Genomic DNA, 20,627 nt, shown 5'->3' with positions numbered 1-20,627 from the left:
GCCGTCAGTAACAGCCAAGACAATAGTGAATGCAGCTCTAGTATATAGCTAAAGCTGTATACCAGCATCCATATCAGTAATTGATCATATATAATGCAGGCTCACTCTATATGTACACAGTGAGTTTACACATGGTGGATCTGTTGCCGTTATGTCGTTTCTGAGAGTCTCACTCATCTGAATAGGACTTCACATTCAGATAAATAGAGCTGATTTTCAGTAGGACTGTTTGCAGCCGCATATGTCTAAATCGAGCTCATCCCCAGTGGTTCTAACCAATTCTCACTAACTGCTATAATAAGACAAGGAGGAAGATGATGAATAAATGTATAATGGCTACAGGGGTTTGTCCTTGTGATCTGCGGCTGCATTGCAGATGGTCGGTGTGTGCTCACCTGATCACTAGAGCGGCCTCTGCAGTAAGCTGACACCCGGCAGATAATGCAGATATACACTATAAACCACTACCTGCATAGAGGAGACAGTATACACCGCCGTGTTCCCTAATCCACATCATCTGCACATTCTCCCCTATAGGAAACTCTGACATAACCTTTTAATGTTTCACAGACGTTGCCCCTCGAGTGTGAATATACAGACGTGTGTCACTTCACAGACTATGACATCATTGTGACTGCTTTCCCATATGTTAAAGAAGTCAAGGAAAATGCCAGTGATATGACAGGATTGCACATGTAACGTCTCAGTGACACGTTCTGTCAGACCTCGCTCCGTGGGTTACATATCCCTGATGGCTCTTGTCTTGTATAAATAAAGCCTAATCTCTGAATACTGAGAGGTTACGCAACTTTCTAATATACATGTGCTTGTTTTCCTGTCTGTGAGCGACAGCACTGACATAGTACATACATATATATAAGATAGATGTCAGCTAAACATTGAATTTATAGCTGCCTCTTCAGATTCACCCATACACGTGCATGCTCAACTGAGCCGAGAGTGCATGGGGCAAAAGCTGACCCATATCTCTCCCAACACCTGCCATTAACAGTTCCAGATTTGTAAATCAGTTCCAGATTTTTATTTAAAAACCTAGCATTTCAGTACTTATCAGCTGCTGCATGTCCTGCAGGAAGTGGTGTATTCTCTCCAGTCTGACACAGTGCTCTCTGCTGCCACCTCTGTCCATGTCAGGAACTGTCCAGAGCAGGAGAGGTTTCTATGGGAATTTACTGCTGCTCTGGACAGTTCCTGACATGGACAGAGGTGGCAGCAGAGAGCACTGTGTCACACTGGAGAGAATACACCACTTCCTGCAGGACATACAGCAGCTGATACTGCAAGACTATATATTTTTTATAGAAGTAATGTTCAGATGTTCTGAAGTAAATGGAGCAGCAGCTCAGCTCTGCAATGTGTCAGGGCAGGTAATATGTACCAGCTTGGCATCTAGACTGGAAACACACAGCTGTGAGAAATATTATGTCTGTACTGGTTTACATAATATAGATTTAAAGGGATTGTAACATTCTCACTCTGAGACCAGGAAGTGTTGCACAACAAGGCCAGGCATCATCGGAGCCATGGCTATGGAGGATCTGGGCAGGTGTGCATGCAGGGCACTCATCAGTCCTCCTGTCCGCCCCTCCTTATAAATATTCAGTGCTCGGCAGAGATGAGCAGCCAAAGAGACACCACAGTAGAGCCCTGTCTCATTATATAATAATATCAGTGCACTGAGGGCTGCAGTCTTCTCCCCCTGCACACCAAACCACCTTATTTACATATGGATTAAGGATTCATACTCTGAGGATGAGGTAAGAAAATGACCTTCCCCCTCAGCGTTCCTGGCCTTATTGGAAACATAACAGCAGGTTAGTCTTAGTTTCCTTTAGTAACTGGCATCATCATAATTAGACATGAGCGAACCTGCTGAGGTTCGGGTTCGTATGAATCTAAACTCTCGGCTTCTGACTGCCGCTGTCTGCCCGCTCCGTGGAGAGGGTGGATACAGCCGGAGGACCGCCTGGAAAACTGGGATACAGCCTATGGCTATGGCCCGAACCCAAAACTCGTCAGGTTCGCTCATCTCTAATCCCAATAAGATATAAAGGGGCTCAATATATAGGTATAAACTGTAGCCTCCACTATACTGGGCTGCTCTGGAGACCGGGGCTAATAGCCGTCACAGAGTGATCTCCCATGCTGGCTATTTTAACCATTTAAATGCCACTGTCAATTTTCCCAGCAGCATTTAAATAGTATAAACACCGCTGCCCCGAGCTGCCGAGATCATCGATCATTGCAGTACATTGATCCCTATGAGCGATCATGGTATTGCTCATAAAAACTCCCCAATGGGGACTACAAAAATAAGATGGAAAAATAACAAAAAAGGTTTTTTATTACATCAATAAATCATCCAAGTTTAAACTTTCTAAATCAGCAGGGGATGTGATATAAAGCATGTTGCAATTTATTTTTATTATTTATTAATTTTTTTTAGTTCTCATGCTTAGTTCTATACTTACTTGTATCCAGCCCAGTCTCCTGAAGCCTTTAAGTCTTGTACTGGTTGAGCTGATTGAAAAAAAAGAGACTAAATACATGAAGTCCCGGCCAGTACGGAGTGTCAGGGCATAATGTGTCCATCAATCACATGACTATCTTCTCTGTAAGTGCGCAAGTGACCAGGACTAAAAAAGTTAAAGGACAACTCCGGCGGTACCATAAAAAAAAAAAATTAGACACACTTTATACTCACTATCCCTACCGTGAAGATTGCTGCTTGACTCTCCTGCTGCCAGCGTCCCTGTCAGCTCCGGACGGCGTTTTTGGATCTCTTTCACGCGAGGACTCTTGTCCTGGATCCAAGTATAGCTTTGTTATAAAGAAGAAAAATTTAAAATAAATAAATAAAAATAATGAATGCAAATTGCAAACATGCTTTACATCAGTTCCCCTGCTGATTTAGAAAGTTATAAGGACAGGGTCACTGTAATTTACCCCAGTTTTACTATTTTTACATATTTAGTGTTACCACATGCAGAATAGCCCCAACTATTAAATTATCACATTTCTCATGGTAAGATGGGTAAGGCTGGGTTCACACTGCATTTTTGTGTATGTTAAAAAAAATGCATTTTGATCTGTTTTTTTTAATGTTGAAAGTGCATAGAAAAACAGATCAAAACGAATGCACACCAATGCATTCATTTTTTGCTTTTTGCATAAAACAGATGAAAAAACAGACAGCAAAAATGCAATGTGAACGCAGCATAAGAGCAAAAATGCTGATTTTTGGTCACATCACATCCCAGAAAATTTTTTAAGAAAAAGTGATCGAAAAATCCTATATAAGCAAATTTGGTAGTGATAAAAAGTACAGACCATGGAACTAAAAAAATAATCCCTCAAAAAGATCCAATGACAAAAAAATAAAAGCGATATAAGGGTCAGAATAGAGCAATTATATGCACATTTATCTTTACATTTTTTTTTAAGTAGTAAAATAAAACAAAGGTTCTATAAACTGGATATGTTTGTAACTGTACTGACTAGATGAATATAGATAACATGCCAAACATGGTGAACACTGTAAACATGAAATCCACCTGAAAATTATGTCACTTCATAAATAATTTTTTTCTGACTTTGCGGCATATTTTATGGAAAAATTAAGAAAGTCATTATAAAGTACAATGGGGTTTGTAAAAAAAATAAGACCTCATACAGCTCTATAGATGAATAAATGAAGGCGATAGTTGTGTCAGGGAGATAAAAGGGAACCAATCACTCAGAAAATGTCCAGGAATGTATACGTAAGGTGTAATGTAGCCCCCTGCACACTTTCTAAACATATTACTGACACCTATGAGCTTTGCCCATTCCCCCCCCCCCACCGTATGCAAATTACTATCAACTAGTCATGTGGCCATTTCTCAGCACCAAGCTAGTCAAAGATAGTGCGCTCCAGTTTGCTGTAATCCTGCCAGGGACAGCCCCTCTGTGATGTGCATTAGTGTCCAGCACAGAGATCACACCCAGAGGGGCTGTCCCTGGGCACCGACGCTCCTAGAGAGGCCGGTGACTAGTTTGGCACTGAGGAACACCCACATGACTAGTTGTGGGTAATTTGCATAACACTCAGGACATTTACAAACGTTGATTTTGGGGTAATGTGCAAAACTCATAGGTTTCAGTTAAATGTTTGAAAGAAGTGCAGGGGCTTCATTACACTGTACGTATAGCTTTTTGGGCTTTTTCTCCAAAAATTGATTGGTTTTCATTAAGTCAATTAAAACCGAGTAAAACACATCACTGTGATCAAGTTAACACAGGCTACATCTGTATAATGAAAACCGTGACTATTATAATTTGTTGTGTTATCAAAAGTGATTATATATATACTGCTACATTGGTACGCTGTTTGCAGGCAGGATATCAAAGTTGTACGCTATAAGCTGGGTTCACACTACGTATATTTCAGTCAGTATTGTGGTCCTCATATTGCAACCAAAACCAGGAGTGGATTAAAAACACATAAAGGATCTGTTCACACAATGTTGAAATTGAGTGGATGGCCGCCATATAACAGTAAATAACTGCCATTATTTCAATACAACAGCCGTTGTTTTAAAATAACAGCAAATATTTGCATTTAATGGCGGCCATCCACTCAATTTCAACATTGTGTGAACAGATCCTTTATGTGTTTTTAACCCACTCCTGGTTTTGGTTGCAATATGAGGACCACAATACTGACTGAAATATACGTAGTGTGAACCCAGCTTAAGGGTATGATCAAACACTGGATCATAATATGACATGTATTACAGTTCGAGAAATCCTAGGCTTAACTATGGTAGTCACTTTGTTAGTGAGATGTACGATTTTTAGGTTTTTGCACAAAAAAGTTGAGCAGCAGTACTCTATGCCTACTCTAGCATTGTTTTTTAGCCAAAAAAAGTGCAATATTTATTTGGTAATTTTGCCTCAACAACCATACAATTTTGTGCAGGCCTAAAAAGTACCACCTACAACAAAAAATTCTGAAGATGATGCTTCTGCCCCTTTGTGTTTGGAAAATGACGACTAATATCTGTGGAGAGATGAAAATACCGACGCAGCTGTATGTGATTTGCGTATGATCCATATTGTATCAGTATGTCATCATAATATCATGTATTTTAAACCTGATTTAAAACTGTAGTTCTATCTCCTGCCTAGAAAACGTCCATCACTATATACTATCATACCTCCCAATTTTTTGGATGTCCTAAGAGGGACGTTTTAGGTTCAGGCCTTATTTTTAATACTGCATAAGTGTTCAGTATCTGCGGATCTACAAACACAGAGTACTTTGTACCCCATTAATTAAATAGTTCTGATAGTAATGTGGTTCACAAAACCATCCTCAACTGCTTTCTGCAATTCTGTGGCATCACCATTTAAGCTCCTCCTGACTGGTTGGGACAGCTAGTGACATCATTTTAACCCCCCTCCCCTTTTCTTTTGCCAATCTGCGAAATACGGAGAACAATACGGAAGAGTTACGAATGATATTTGTGAAAATTATGTGTGTATGGGGCCATCTGAATATAAAAATTTGTAGGATCCAACTTGCAACCAGGGCTGTGGAGTCGTAGTCATGGAGTCGGAGTTAGTTTTGGCTGGAGTCGGAGTTGGAGCTAGCTTTGGCTGGAGTTGGAAAAAAATATACCGACTCCGACTCCAGCTTTAAAAAATCATTAAGAAATATGTAGAATTTAATTTTAATAAGAACTTTACAAGTTTTGCTCATGAATATATATTATGAGCAACATTCTAAAAGGACACTGGCCATATTACATAAGGGTGGTCATGGAAAAGGTGTCGGTCACTATGTGGCAGTTAGTTTCTGAGCTGGAAGAGTCCATTGTGTAGGGGGAGATCTGTGCTGTTCTCTTCCTGGATGCTGGATGACTGTATATGAGCAGCAGTGTAATATGAAGATATCCTGTGTAATATAGAGGAGAAGGAGGAGACATAAGTAGTGTAGCTGTAACCTCTGTCCTCAGTGTGGTGTTTTCTCTCTGGGAGAAGATTGTGTGTTTTTCTTCAGTGTTCTATGGCTGCAGCTGTGTGTAAGTGTGTCTGCATGCTATGGCTGCAGTAGGCTGTGTGTGCTATGACTACAGCAGGCTGTGTGTGTGTGCTATGGCCGCAGCAGGCTGTGTGTGTGTGATGTGCGCTATGGCTGCAGCTGTGTGTGTGTGTGCGTGCTATGGCTGTAGTAGGCTGTGTGTGTGAGCTATGGCCGCAGCAGGCTGTGTGTGTGTGTGTGTGTGCTATAGCTGCAGCAGGCTGTGTGGGTGTGTGTATGCTATGGCTGCACTATGTGTGACCCCCTTTATATGACTATGACTGACCTCTAAATTACAGGGATCTGGCATTGTTAACAGTGTTTCTTGTATGATGAATATTTAGTTAGAAACATAGAAGACTCTCTGCAGGAAAAGACCACCTGCTCCATCTAGTCTAGTTGTGAGTTGTTCAGGACATGGAGGCTGGAGACTGGCTGCATCCACTGCACACACAGGAGAAGCTGCTTTATATCTTTCCTTATTCCCTCAGAAGTCGCCCCAGGATCATGTAGGACATTAGGGAGAAGCTGCTGAGCCAGTGTGATAAATAACTCCCCTGGTATATGACTGGCCATTTATGAAGGAGCAGGAGTCGGAGTCGTGAGTCGGAGTCGGTCCTGATAAAATGCAGGAGTCGGAGTCGGTCCTGATAAAATTTAGGAGTCGGAGTTGGAGTCTGAGCTGCGGCTTACTGACTCCACAGCCCTGCTTGCAACACATGATGGAATAATATGCAGGTTTGGGTCTATTATACAGTAAGAAACCAGACACTTTCTAGAGCAACAAAAAAGTTTAATAATGCAAATCTAAATCCTGGGTCAAAAAGAGGGACATGTAAGTGGCAAATACAGACTGTCCCTTCAAAAGAGGGACACTTGGGAGGTATGTACTATACAGAAATATGGATGCAATACTGATGCCATTTTATATGTAGTTTGGATCTGTACTTTTACAGAGACACTTGTGAAAAGAATGGTATATACTGTGGATCACATGCTGGCAAAGAGTCTTCAATTCAAGCAATGCTTGCCCTACTCCTATGTTGTGACATAGCAAGCAATATTCTACTGTCCCTGTGACACTTTACAGCAAATAGCGCAGGGAGAATAAAGGGGTCTTCCACTGTTTATGTAAGTGACAACTGTTCCAACCCTTTCCCCCTGCCCTCAAACCTGGGAAAAACCACAGGGGGTCAAATGGTGACAATATCCTCTGACACCCCAAATGTTTTCCCCAAACACGGCATGTAATAGTAAGACATGGGGACTGGAATGTGCAATATCTCGGTTGTACGTGTGAGAAGAGCAACAAGACAAAAAAAAATGTGTTTTTTGGCTCCTTCTGTGTGTTTTTAAAGGCACAGTGACATCAAAGAAAGTGACTGATGAGAGTTTATAGGCAGGGTGGTAGTAATTGTGACAAGCACAGAAGCACTTGCCCGGTCAGAGGTCACAGACAGGCCCTCTGATCTTCTTCCACAGTCATGACTTGGTCACATAAAATTCCCATGCTTGGTTCTACATGTCACAGGGTAACTCTGCCTCCTCTGCAACAGGTGACAGCTTCAGATTGAATTTTTTCTTTTAGGTTCTTGGTGGAAGAATCCATTTGAAGTAGGCAGGCAAAGGCCGAAAAATAAGTTGTAAAATTTCACAGCACTTCCCCGGTGACCCTGAGCCTAAGACAACAGGAATATAAGAAATGTGTTTCCCCTCAATGGAGATGCAGCAGGCTCGAAGGAAACCCTTGGAAGTTTTAATGCATAAAGAATCAATTTCCTGATGGCAGGGGTTGGATGTCATCCAGAAATGCCTGACACTGATAAAAGAGGGGACTGCGATCCTCGGGATGGCTGGCACATTGCACACGACAAAACATATCCCACAGTAATCAAAGCTATGTGTTCCCTCACCGGGAGCGAAGGAAAACAGGAGAATTATGGCTATGACATCATGGCTGCTCACACGCTGACTCAGGGCTGGTGAATGTTACGTCTCCCCACAAACACCTGAAAGTAAATCCCCCCCCAGTGATGTCATGTTGTGGAATCTGGTAAGATGTCTCCCAGATGTAAGAATAGGACACAACAACCAATTCATCTATTAGAGATGGACTGGGTTTACTATTTGTCGTCTATTTTTTCCTTTCTAGAAAGCAAAATGATGACTCCTAAATAATCCAAGAAGGGGTAACCCCATCAGGAGGACTCTGATTTATAGGGCCTGGTATAATACATTGGTATCCATGATGGGGTCCCCTGCTCTCAACTATCAAATGAAGCTACATTTATTGTGGAAGTAAATCCACTTTGGCAGAAGTATTTAGGCCCATGTATTGCACGGTGTTAGAAGTGTGATGTGCGCCATATACACAGGGGAGTCCCATTATTCTACCCACAGATGATGAAAAAGTCACGTGTGGTGTGAGGTTTAGCGGTATATAGGTGGTGCGATACTCTGCACACATATCCCTAGATGCTGTCATAATTAAAAGGGGCGATTTATTATAGTTGTACAGACAGATGATTATGTGGTTTCGGGGGGGGGGGGGGGCTGTATTATGCACAATGTGAATTGTTCTCTGATGTGGCAAAAAGACCAATGGCACCATTTTGAATAAGTTACACAGAACTATAAAACACCACATGCCAAGCTCACCCCTGATATGAAACAGACGGCAACCAGACGTGTGTAAAGCTCCTTTTACATGGGGCGATCTCTGGGAGTAAGCGAACGCCGACCTGTCAGGCGAGGGGCGCTGCAGGGGGCTCCTATTACATGGAGCAACAGCAGCAGATCGCGGCTATCATTGTCTTTCAACATCGTGCAAGTTGGCTGATGGTTGCCTTTTATTACACAAAGCGCTTAGTGTAATAGGGCTTTAACACAACAGATCAGTGATCCCTACTGTGTAGGAGGCTTCGGAGCAGATGGATGGTTTCGTCTCCTCTGATTACCAAGTTGTATCAGCAGAAAAAGCTTCAATGTTCCCAGCAGTATTAGGATTAGACTCCGCTGACTGGTAAAGTGTTGTCTTCTATCATGCGTCATGTTTTCTACGTCATCGTATGGATGGATGTTGGTGTGTTAGGAGAGAAATATCAGGGAACAAGCACCCTGCAGCCATTGCTGGAAGAACACAAGCTGGTGGGGCAGTGTTATGGTCTAGGGCAGGGGTCTCAAACTCAATTTACCCGGGGGCGCTGGACGTAGAGTCTGGGTGAGGCTGGACCGCATCAGGTTTTCCACCAAAAAAGCTCTTACAAAAACATTCCAATGTCATCAAATGTTTTTATGTTTTCATCTGTTAAACCCCCTAGCCCTTCCCCACACACAGAACTATCACTCCCAGCCCTCCCGCACACACAGAACTATCACTCCCAGCCCTCCCGCACACACAGAACTATCACTCCCAGCCCTCCCCCACACACAGAACTATCACTCCCAGCCCTCCCGCACACACAGAACTATCACTCCCAGCCCTCCCCCACACACAGAACTATCACTCCCAGCCCTCCCCCACACACAGAACTATCACTCCCAGCCCTCCCCCCCACAGAACTATCACTACCCCCCACAGAACTATCACTCCCCCCCACAGAACTATCACTCCCAGCCCTCCCACCCACACAGAACTATCACTCCCAGCCCCCCCCCACAGAACTACAGTATCACTCCCAGCCCCCTCCCCTACACACACACACAGAAGCATCACTCCCAGCCCCCCCACACACACACACACACAGAACTATCACTCCCAGCCCTCCCCCACACACAGAACTATCACTCCCAGCCCTCCCACCCACACAGAACTATCACTCCCAGCCCCCCCCACAGAACTACAGTATCACTCCCAGCCCCCCGTACACACACACAGAAGCATCACTCCCAGCCCCCCCCCACCCACACACACACAGAACTATCACTCCCAGCCCTCCCACCCACACACAGAACTATCACTCCCAGCCCTCCTACCCACACACAGAACTATCACTCCCAGCCCCCAGCCCCCCCCACACACAGAACTATGATAGTTCTACTAGGACCTTGAGTCATTCTCAGTTTATCTAGCTGCACATGGCGGCTACTCTGGGTATTATCTGCTGGTCAGAAGACTGTGGCTCCACTGAGTACAGTAATACCTCTCTTCTTGAAAGCTGTCCCAGAACCGAGCAGTTCAAGAACCGAGCTGTGTGTTCCCGTAGGGAACAATGTAAATGTGGTGTCCCACTGCGGGTGTGGCTATTCCTTACACCCCTCGTAAAAGTTTGTACGTGTTTGTGGTCTTGTTGTAACTGTAGTATTGCAAAAGATGACCACTAGATGTCGCTGTATAGTATAACCAAGGTCCAGAAGTTGCACAGCTGAAGTATCTTAAGGGTTATTTGTGTGAGTATGTACCAGATTCTGTTGTCCAGTAGGATCACTACTTTCTTCTATCCTATTTTCTTTTTCTTTTCACCTTCTCTATTGTACTTTTCACCCAACCACAGCGCATCTCACACGCTGGTTAGGAAGTTAGTCCCTTGGGTGGAGGAGAAGTTCTAGCCGAGCTTTGGTGGAGGAAGGACGCAGCTTAGATAGCTCTCCACCATGGTTCTACCTGGGCCCTGGCCCTCTGCCAGGTCCCCGCTACAGTTCAGTCCTAGTCAGTACTCCGCAGGGGTAGGATGTAGAACAGTCAGCTCTGACAGTTTTCTTTCTTGAAGCACCACACACACTCTGTGATGCACTGTTAAGCCCTTTAACAGAGGACTAGCCTACAGATAACCTGAACCCACACCGAGGACAAGGAGTAACTACAGTGCAGGACAGTCTCCACAAAAGAGCCAAAGAGCTAAGAACTGATCCGGGTGGAGCAAAGTTATGTAAAATCGATGAAGTCCATCTCGCAACGCAAGTGTACATAGGAAATCCTAACCATTCCGCTCAACCCAGGTAAAAGGGTCTGGGGCCTGTGTCACCCATCAGTACGGTTCTGCCAAAGCTAGTGGGCATCAGGTGGTGTGAAGACTATAGGAAAGGTAAATACAAAGGCACAGGTTGTTTCTTTTTCTTCTTCTACAAGTATTCTTCTATGCACTCCAACCTCCTGGCAGAGCACATTACTACTTGGGTTGAGACTCTCACGGCACTCTCCTCTCTACTACACCACCTCAGTACAACCTTATCCACTCTACTACATCCTACTGAGCACTTATCCCACAGATCTGGTGGTTCTATGTTCGTGTATTTATTGGAACTGTATCAAGTGTGATCAAGATTCGTTATATTATCTGCTGCACATTTACAAGTAGTGAATAAAATCAACGTTATCACCTGAGTCTGTGATTATTCGCTACCACCTGCACAGCACTTGCACCGCAACCTTGTGACATTTCCCCTTTCTGTGGGTGGCGGGTCCTACAACTATTCGGGAGGGTTACCATACCGCTCTGGACACCTGTGACACTACACTATCCCAAGGGACCCTGCAGCAACCCCTGCAGCATGAGGGGAATCCCCGTTCCCATAACCTTGGTGTTCCCTCAAATACTTAATAACCGTCGGCTAAACAAGATTACACCTGACAGTTATCTCCCTTGACTTTGTTTGGATACCGAGGAATTACTGTATCATTATGTATGTCAGATCATTGTTTTTGATGGGAAAAACCCCACCACGTTTTTTCTATTTTTTCCTTTTTTTTTTTTTGTGAAAATAACAAACACCTTGATAAAACTGATTGTGTGGATCAGGCAATACGCCATGATTTTCTCTTGAAATGGAAAACACGACACGGACAGAGACCAGTGTCACTTATGCCGTGAATAAAGAAATAATCAAAAATCATAAAATCTGCACATTGCCTGGAGAAAGTCAGTAACATATGTCACTGTGCTGAGTCACTTGTAATGAATGGTGGGACTCACCCCACAAACACGGGAAAGAAGACCCCACAGTGATGTCATGCTCAGGAATCTGTCTTGGGGATTCGATGATTCCTCTGAAGACCCCAGAGACCACTGTACTGAAGACTGTAAGGTTATAGCATCAGTTCACCTATGACCATTGTACAGTATCCATATACAATCAATGGTAAAGGATGAGTCACCATGGATATATATAACATTACTTATCCTGTACTGATCCCGCTGTATGACTCCTGTATGTGGCCAGGCTGAACCAGCATTTCTTCTGCGGCACTGTAGTGACCCCCATAACTAGAGGGGCAGAGACATTCCCCCCCACAACTAGAGTAGCAGAGACATCCCCCCACAACTAGAGTAGAAGAGACATTGCCTCCCCCCACAACTAGAGGAGCAGAGACATCCCCCCCAACTAGAGTAGCAGAGGCATTCCCCCCCCCCCACAACTAGAGTAGCAGAGACATCGCCTCCCACAACTAGAGGAGCAGAGGGAACCCCCCCTCCCCCAAACTAGAGAAGCAGAGACATCCCCCCACAACTAGAAGAGCAGAGACATCCCCCCCACACACACACACAACTAGAGGAGCAGAGACCCCCCCCCCCCCAACCAGAGGATCAGAGACATCCCCCCCAACTAGAGGAGCAGAGACATCCCCCCAACTAGAGGAGCAGAGACATCCCCCCCAACTAGAGGAGCAGAGACATCCCCCCCAACTAGAGGAGCAGAGACATCCCCCCAAACTAGAGGAGCAGAGACATCCCCCCAAATAGAGGAGCAGAGACATCCCTCCCAACTAGAGGAGCAGAGACATCCCCCCACAACTAGAAGAGCAGAGACATCCCCCCACAACTAGAAGAGCAGAGACATCCCCCCCCACACACAACTAGAGGAGCAGAGACCCCCCCCAACCAGAGGAGCAGAGACATCCCCCCATAACTAGAGGAGCAGAGACCCCCCCCACACACACACACACATACATACAACTAGAGAAGCAGAGACATCCCCCCAAACTAGAGGAGCAGAGACATCCCCCCAAATAGAGGAGCAGAGACATCCCTCCCAACTAGAGGAGCAGAGACATCCCCCCACAACTAGAAGAGCAGAGACATCCCCCCACAACTAGAAGAGCAGAGACATCCCCCCCCACACACAACTAGAGGAGCAGAGACCCCCCCCAACCAGAGGAGCAGAGACATCCCCCCATAACTAGAGGAGCAGAGACCCCCCCCACACACACACACACATACATACAACTAGAGAAGCAGAGACATCCCCCCAAACTAGAGGAGCAGAGACATCCCCCCAAATAGAGGAGCAGAGACATCCCTCCCAACTAGAGGAGCAGAGACATCCCCCCCCCCAACTAGAGGAGCAGAGACATCCCCCCCCAACTAGAGGAGCAGAGACAACCCCTCAAACCTAGAGGAGCAGAGATATCCTCTCCCCCCCCCCCCCCCCCCAAACTAGAGGAGCAGAGACATCCCCCCAACTAAAGGAGCAGAGACACCCCCCCCAACTAGAGGAGCAGAGACATCCCCCCCAACTAGAGGAGCAGAGACATCCCCCCCCCACTAGAGGAGCAGAGACATCCCCCCCCAACTAGAGGAGCAGAGACATCCCCCCCCCCAACTAGAGGAGCAGAGACATCCCCCCCCAACTAGAGGAGCAGAGACATCCCCCCCCAACTAGAGGAGCAGAGACATCCCCCCACAACTAGAGGAGCAGAGACATCCCCCCACAGCTAGAGGAGCAGAGATATCCTCTCCCCCCCCCCCCCAAACTAGAGGAGCAGAGACATCCCCCCAACTAAAGGAGCAGAGACATCCCCCCCAACTAGAGGAGCAGAGACATCCCCCCCCAACTAGAGGAGCAGAGACATCCCCCCCCAACTAGAGGAGCAGAGACATCCCCCCCAACTAGAGGAGCAGAGACATCCCCCCCCCAACTAGAGGAGCAGAGACATCCCCCCCAACTAGAGGAGCAGAGACATCCCCCCCCAACTAGAGGAGCAGAGACATCCCCTCCACAACTAGAGGAGCAGAGACATCCCTCCCACAACTAGAGGAGCAGAGACATCGCCTCCCCCCACAACTAGAGGAGCAGAGACATCGCCTCCCCCCACAACTAGAGGAGCAGAGGGAACCCCCCCCCCCAAACTAGAGGAGCAGAGACATCCGCCCCCAACTAGAGGAACAGAGACATCCCCCCCCCCCAACTAGAGGAGCAGAGACATCCCCCCCCAACTAGAGAAGCAGAGACATCCCCCCCAACTAGAGGAGCAGAGACATCCCCCCCAACTAGAGGAGCAGAGACAACCCCTCACACCTAGAGGAGCAGAGACAGCCCCCCCCCCCAAAACTAGAGGAGCAGAGACATCCCCCCACAACTAGAGGAGCAGAGACATCCTCTCCCCCCCTCCCGGCCCCCAACTAGAGGAGCAGAGACATCCCCCCCCCAACTAAATGAGCAGAAACTTCCCCCCACAACTAGAGGAGCAGACACATCCCCCCCACAAAACTAGATGAGCAGAGACATCCCCTCATAACTAGAGGAGCAGAGACCCCACACACACACACACAACTAGAGGAGCAGAGACATCCCCCCCCCCCCCAACTAGAGGAGCAGAGACATCCCCCCAAACTAGAGGAGCAGAGATATCCCCCACTAGAGGAGCAGAGACATCCCCTCCACAACTAGAGGAGCAGAGACATCCCCCCCACAACTAGAGAAGCAGAGACATCCCCTCCACAACTAGAGGAGCAGAGACATCCCCCCCACAACTAGAGAAGCAGAGACATCCCCTCCACAACTAGAGGAGCAGAGACATCCCCCACCCACACACACACACACACACACACACACACACAACTAGAGGAGCAGAGACATCCCCCCTCCACAACTAGAGGAGCAACGACATTACCCCCCCCCACACACACACACAACTAGAGGAGCAGAGACATCCCCTCCACAACTAGAGGAGCAGAGACATCCCCCCCCCCCCAACAACTAGAGGAGCCCCCCCACAACTAGAGGAGCAGGGACATTCCCCCCCCATAACTAGAGGAGCAGAGACATCCTTCCACCCCCCATAACTAGAGGAGCAGAGACATCCTTCCACCCCCCACCCACCCACACACACACAATTAGAGGAGCAGAGGCACCCCCCCCCCCCCCCCAAACTAGAGGAGCAGGGACATCCCCCCTCCCCCCCCGCACACACACAACTATCTATCTATCTATCTCCGATATATTTACACAGACATGAATAATATGAGCTATAAGCAGAGTTCTACCTTCTTGGGCCCCTCTGCCTCTGGCACCTTGCAGCACCTGAGCCCCCTCTTCACACCTTGGGTTAGCAGCACAGTATGCGGTATGAGAATCCTGATAGATTCCTTTAGCCTCCAATAAACAGATGATGAGGCAATAATACCCCCACCACACGCTCAATGATCTTGTCCAGACCTGATAAACAAACTGTAGTACAAAGTGTTACCATGTTCTTCCTTAATATCTAACAGAAGGGTGTTACACTCTCAGCCCTTTTTACAGAGCCTGTTCTCTTCACCTCTAAAAATACCCGAGATGTGACTGGTTCAGATGGCGACCATGTGCTGCTTAATATCTCCACCTGAATACACACTGGCTGTCCATCTGTCTTCCTGCTGTCAGGGGGGATCATTGCTGGGGAGAGGCACTTATCAGCAGGGTGCTTCTCATGAGAGAGGCCCAGGGGAGCCCAGCGGAGGCGGAAGAGGTACAGACGTCTGTCCATCACTGCCTATCCTCTACCTAGCTGCTTATATGGATTAGGAAGGATTATAACATGGCCATTTCATAATCGCTGCATCTGGAGGAGATTTCTCTACAGTAACAAGAGATAGTAAAGCCTTTGTGTTACATCAGAACCCCGAGCCCCCAAGCCGGAGGGTAGACAGGACTATCTGCAGCCATAGGGGATAAGTGGATGGACCCCCCTAATAAGTGTGCAATCCATAAACACATGAAAGTAATGTCTAATAATCAGCGGCCCCATAAATAACAGGCTGGCACGAGAAGCCGACGGCTGCAGCTGTCTCCATGTCTCCATACTTATGTTCTATTGGCATACTGTACGTTTTTTGCCGCACTTTTTCCAATTTTTTTTCTAAGAAACTGAGACATGAGCGCAATGTGAATAACAGCCCTAATGGTGGCCACTGGCACTCAGGTAATATAGTCCCCACATGGGCCACAAAGTAAAATCCCCTGACTCACCTGCTTCCTGTATGCCACCAGAGTTCTGTGACAGGGGGCACCACAACCATGAACCAGAAGGCTCAGTATGAAAGTGCCCCAGGACATCCAATAACATACAATTCATCTCTGCCTTTAAAAAAAAACACTTTCACTAATGCAGTGCAGGATAGTGCTGAATACCTAATCCTGTGTATGAACTTAAAGAGAAAGGGCAATTTTTTTTTTCTTTCAAATCAACTGGTGTCAGAAAGTTATACAGAACTGAATTGTAATTTACTTCTATTTAAAAATCTCCAGTCTTCCAGTACTTATCAGCTGCTGTATGTTTTGCAGAAAGTGGTGTATTCCCTCCGGTCTTACACAGTGCTCTCTGCTACTACCTCTGTCCATGTCAGGAACTGTCCAGAGCAGGGGAGGTTTTCTATGGGGATATGCTGCTGCTCTGGACAGTTTCTGACATGGACAGAGGTGGCAGCAGAGTTCTGTGTCAGACCTGAAAGAATACACCACTTCCTGCAGGACATACAGCAGCTAACAAGTACTGGAGGACTGTAGATTTTGTCTCGCCTCCCTGTTTTTTTTGTTTTTTTTAAAGGCAGGGGCTATGGAGGAAAGTAACAAATAGTATAAACTCATCTCTTCCCCATGCCACTTAAGCACCGGATTGCCGCTCCAGGACCCCTGCCGGGCTCTGGGATCTCTGGTGCTGCACACATCAAAATCCGTTTGATGGATTGGCGTCTCAGCCAGTCAATGATTGGGAAGAAACGCTGCTACAGTCACTAATTGGCTGAGCGGCCAGTCCATCAACTGGGATAGGCATTTTCCCCAGAGTTGTGATGTCATGACAACTCAGAGGAAAATGCCTTCTGGTGGCGTGCCAGTCCCGCTGCTCACCGCAGGCACAGGGAGAGGTAAGTTAGAACTCAATGCTAAATTACCTCCTGCCGACTGCACATTTTTAAAAATGGCCGAACTTCTCCTTTAAGTACTGGTATACATTGGGATATCAGAAGAAAGGTATGTCAGTATATACCACAGTTAGCCCACTGTATACATCTGATCTACAGTAAGTGTAGTAGACTTCCTGCAAAAACAAAAAAAGTTATACATTAGAGAAATAGACTGAATATAGTCACTAGTAGAGTATATTTGTGCTATTTAAGTCAATAGGCTGGTTACACCACTGTAAATTTTGGCATGTCTTGATTACAACATGGGCATACAGTGGGCGTACAGTGGCGTACCACAGAAATGGCATATGAATGAGGCCTTGAATGTGGAGGCCGGCAAATCCTCCTGGATAACTCCTCCAACAACTCATCCTCCTGGAAACAAAACGTCAGAAAAGTGTAAGAACAAACCCCGAGCCTCCAGCCGCCACTCTGCAAAACTGTGAGAGTGTAGCTAGCACCTCAGGAGCAGCGAGTGTCAAAGTGCTGTTGTGTTAGTCAGGGAAAAAGGACAAGTCCCAGGCTGGGCATGTTGTCACAGGTGTCTGAGCCAGATGGGACACAGTAAAAGCAAAGGCGTATGTGCCACCATTACCCTGTCAGGCCCTGCGCACCAGCACCACACTCATCAGTCTAGCGCCTCCTTTTCTGCCCGTCATAAATTAAAGCCTTATTCCTGGCAATTACCTGGGCCATATGCCCACATAGGCTCTGTGCTGGGAATAAGAATGGTTTGGTTTCAGACATAGCCATATATCTCAACCACATGCTGGAGCTGCATGTAACACCGATACAAAGGCCAATGGACGATTATATAACTTGTGTCTCTATTCTGCAAAGTTTTCTACATAATGTTAGTCAATGCAAACAATCTTGTCCAGAAGTTAAAAACCTGACCTGACGTAGTCCTGACATAGTCCTGATAGCACACAGATTAGCCTTGTGTCGAACCAACCTGCCGATTCTGGTAGGATGTACATAGCGACCTCTCAACTCTCCAATAGATGATGTAGAGGAAGGGAAGGATGGGGCATTCCAGTGATTGGTCCTTTGTTCAGAGAAAGTCATAGCATGATTGTGAATAATAAGTGTGAATAATCCCTATAATTTATATAGGTATTCCCACCTTAGATCATTGCAGCGCAGCAATGTAAGACAGATACAGGTTGTGCTTCTAAAAGGGCCGTGGACATGCGCACCCATCTCTCCATTCACTGTCCACTTCATTAGACATTAAAAAAAAAAAAAAAAAGAATTGTTTCCTATAAGGCCTTGTTCACACACTTTTTTTTTTTTTTTTTAATAAAAAAAACAGTTGCTGTTTTCAGTCATCAATAATTTTCATTGAAGTCTATGCAAACAACGCCCGTTAGTTCACACAATTCATTAAATAACGGCTGATGTCAATTTCATTTATTCATGACCATTATTTAGCGAACCGTGGCCATTATTTTACATTGTTCAAATTTTAATTTCACCGTCTTTTCGATTAAAGTCAATGGACCTTCTAAAATTAGCCCCAGCCAAAAGGGCCTTCCTCAACCTGAACTAGAATAATGTCTAAATTGTAACATTGAAAATTGCAGTGTGAACATGTCCTGAGGCTGCAGTAAAAGCAAAGGCTTTTACTGCTTATATTCTACAATGTCAGAACACTCTAATCTTATAATAGTTCAGTCATACATAGTCATATTAGGCTAGGTTCACACTGAAGTTTTTCTCTGCGCCGCAGTTGCGTTTAGCGGTTATGTTTTTAAACAACATAAACGGAATCTGACGTATCCGTCCAACACCCCATTCATTTCTATGTATTTTTATTGTGCTACGTTTGTCATATTTGTGCTCAGTTTGCATGTATTCCGTCATGGTTCCTTTTTTGTGAACGGAAAGAAAAATCCTGCATGCAGCTTTTTTTCCTCCGTTTGAAAAAACTGAACACGACCGGAAAGTGCACTTCCGTTTTTTGTTTTTTTACATTATAGTCAATGAGGACGGATCTAAACTGAAGGTATTTCCGTTCACATCCGTTTGCAAGTTAACACTTTTCATCAGTTATTTCACTGAGCATGCGCAGAAGAAGTGAGAAACCAGAGAAAAAAATAAACTGATATGAAAACTGATGCAAAATGGACAAAATTCTGTTTGTTAAACGGACAATGAAAAAAGAGAACATTTTGCATCAGTCTGCTCATCATTTTTTTCTTATCCATTCAATTAATATGGACAGATCCGTTAGCAAATAAGAAAAACGTTAGTGTGAACCCAGCCTAATATTGTTTTCCTGCCTTTAGGATCTGCATATTCACTCAGTAATTTCCGACGCACAGACCATGAGAAGGCATGAAAAAGTGATGCAAAAAATGATAGTTTGTTTCATCAGACAGGGATCTCAAATCTTAGCAGCTGTATGGCGTCTACTGTCCTAACCTCGTATTATAAGGACTGCGATGAGCTTGTATTCTTACTGGTTGCAGTGCCCACATTACATTTCTGGGTGGCACTGTCATGTTGTTGCGCAGCCTCCATATGTTCTGTGCACAGGCAGCAAGATCAGAAAACACTGTCAACAACTGACAATAGAAAATATAAGTCTGAATCACTTCCAGCTGTCAATACTGAGTCATAACAGCAATACGGTGAGTCAGGGGATATCCCAGTCGTAAAGTGACCACCATCCCCTGAGATGATGGAAGGTCAATGTGGTCCAGGTTTATGCTTCTGTTATATGAGAACATTTACATATACAAGGTCTACTTTCCACTGCTATCATATCTAAGCTTAGACACATTTAATAAGAGGGAAGGCATGAATAGGGGTTATAGCATAACTGGGCAAATGTAATACTTTACCATGAGCCACACTATGCCATACAATATTACAAGCCAGCATGCTTACCTCCTCAGCTACTCCAAATCTTCCGGTACTTTCTCTTTCTGATAATGAGTTGCTCCCCACTAAGCCACTAAGCCAAATGATAGGGCTGGACGGGCAGTTCCTAAACAAGAAGAACGGGACCACAGGGATTCAGACGGCAGTAGAATAGAAAGGTACTGGGGCAAGTGAGTATGGCTGCTTTTTTATGCACCAGTTTTGAGTGCCAGAATAACAGTCTGGAGTGCTAGCTCTAAGGCTCAGTTCACACAGCACTTTGGCCAGTACTTGGAACTCTGCTGATTTTGGCTAAAAATACTGATAAGAATATGTATGCAAACCCAGAAAGGCTATGACTTTCTCACACTTCTATAAACAGGTGATGCATTATAAAAGGGACACATTATGAAAAAACAACAGAACTTTGCAATGAGGTGGATTTCTAATTAGAAGGGAGTGCGGGAAAACAGGGATACAGCCTATGGACTATGGCCACATCCATGTTTTCTCAGGCTCCGCAGGCCTGCATCCAACTTCTTCAGCCACCTGCAATCACATGCCGAACGATC

General features: G+C 45.6%; 1 protein-coding gene across 4 annotated transcripts in view; it reads right to left on the bottom strand.

Moving 5' to 3' along the window:
• The window catches only part of FAM110A (family with sequence similarity 110 member A), a 218,088-nt gene that overhangs the window by 153,794 nt on the left and 43,667 nt on the right, over positions 1-20,627 (bottom strand). Inside the window, exons 3-5 of one of the 4 annotated variants that reach the window (XM_069952182.1) lie at positions 20,083-20,182; positions 2,735-2,841; positions 2,493-2,541 (exon numbers count right to left, since the gene is read on the bottom strand). The gene's annotated coding sequence lies outside the window, so the exon portion shown is untranslated. The remainder of the gene's footprint in view (positions 1-2,492; positions 2,542-2,734; positions 2,842-20,082; positions 20,183-20,627) is intronic. The other 3 variants (XM_069952184.1, XM_069952183.1, XM_069952185.1) reach the window with 3 other exon arrangements.

This window comes from Dendropsophus ebraccatus, chromosome 14 (assembly GCF_027789765.1).
Source record: "Dendropsophus ebraccatus isolate aDenEbr1 chromosome 14, aDenEbr1.pat, whole genome shotgun sequence".
NCBI classification, from domain to species: Eukaryota; Metazoa; Chordata; class Amphibia; order Anura; family Hylidae; genus Dendropsophus; species Dendropsophus ebraccatus.
The sequence above is the reverse complement of the archived record's forward strand: the minus strand, read 5'-3'. Positions and strand labels throughout refer to the sequence as shown.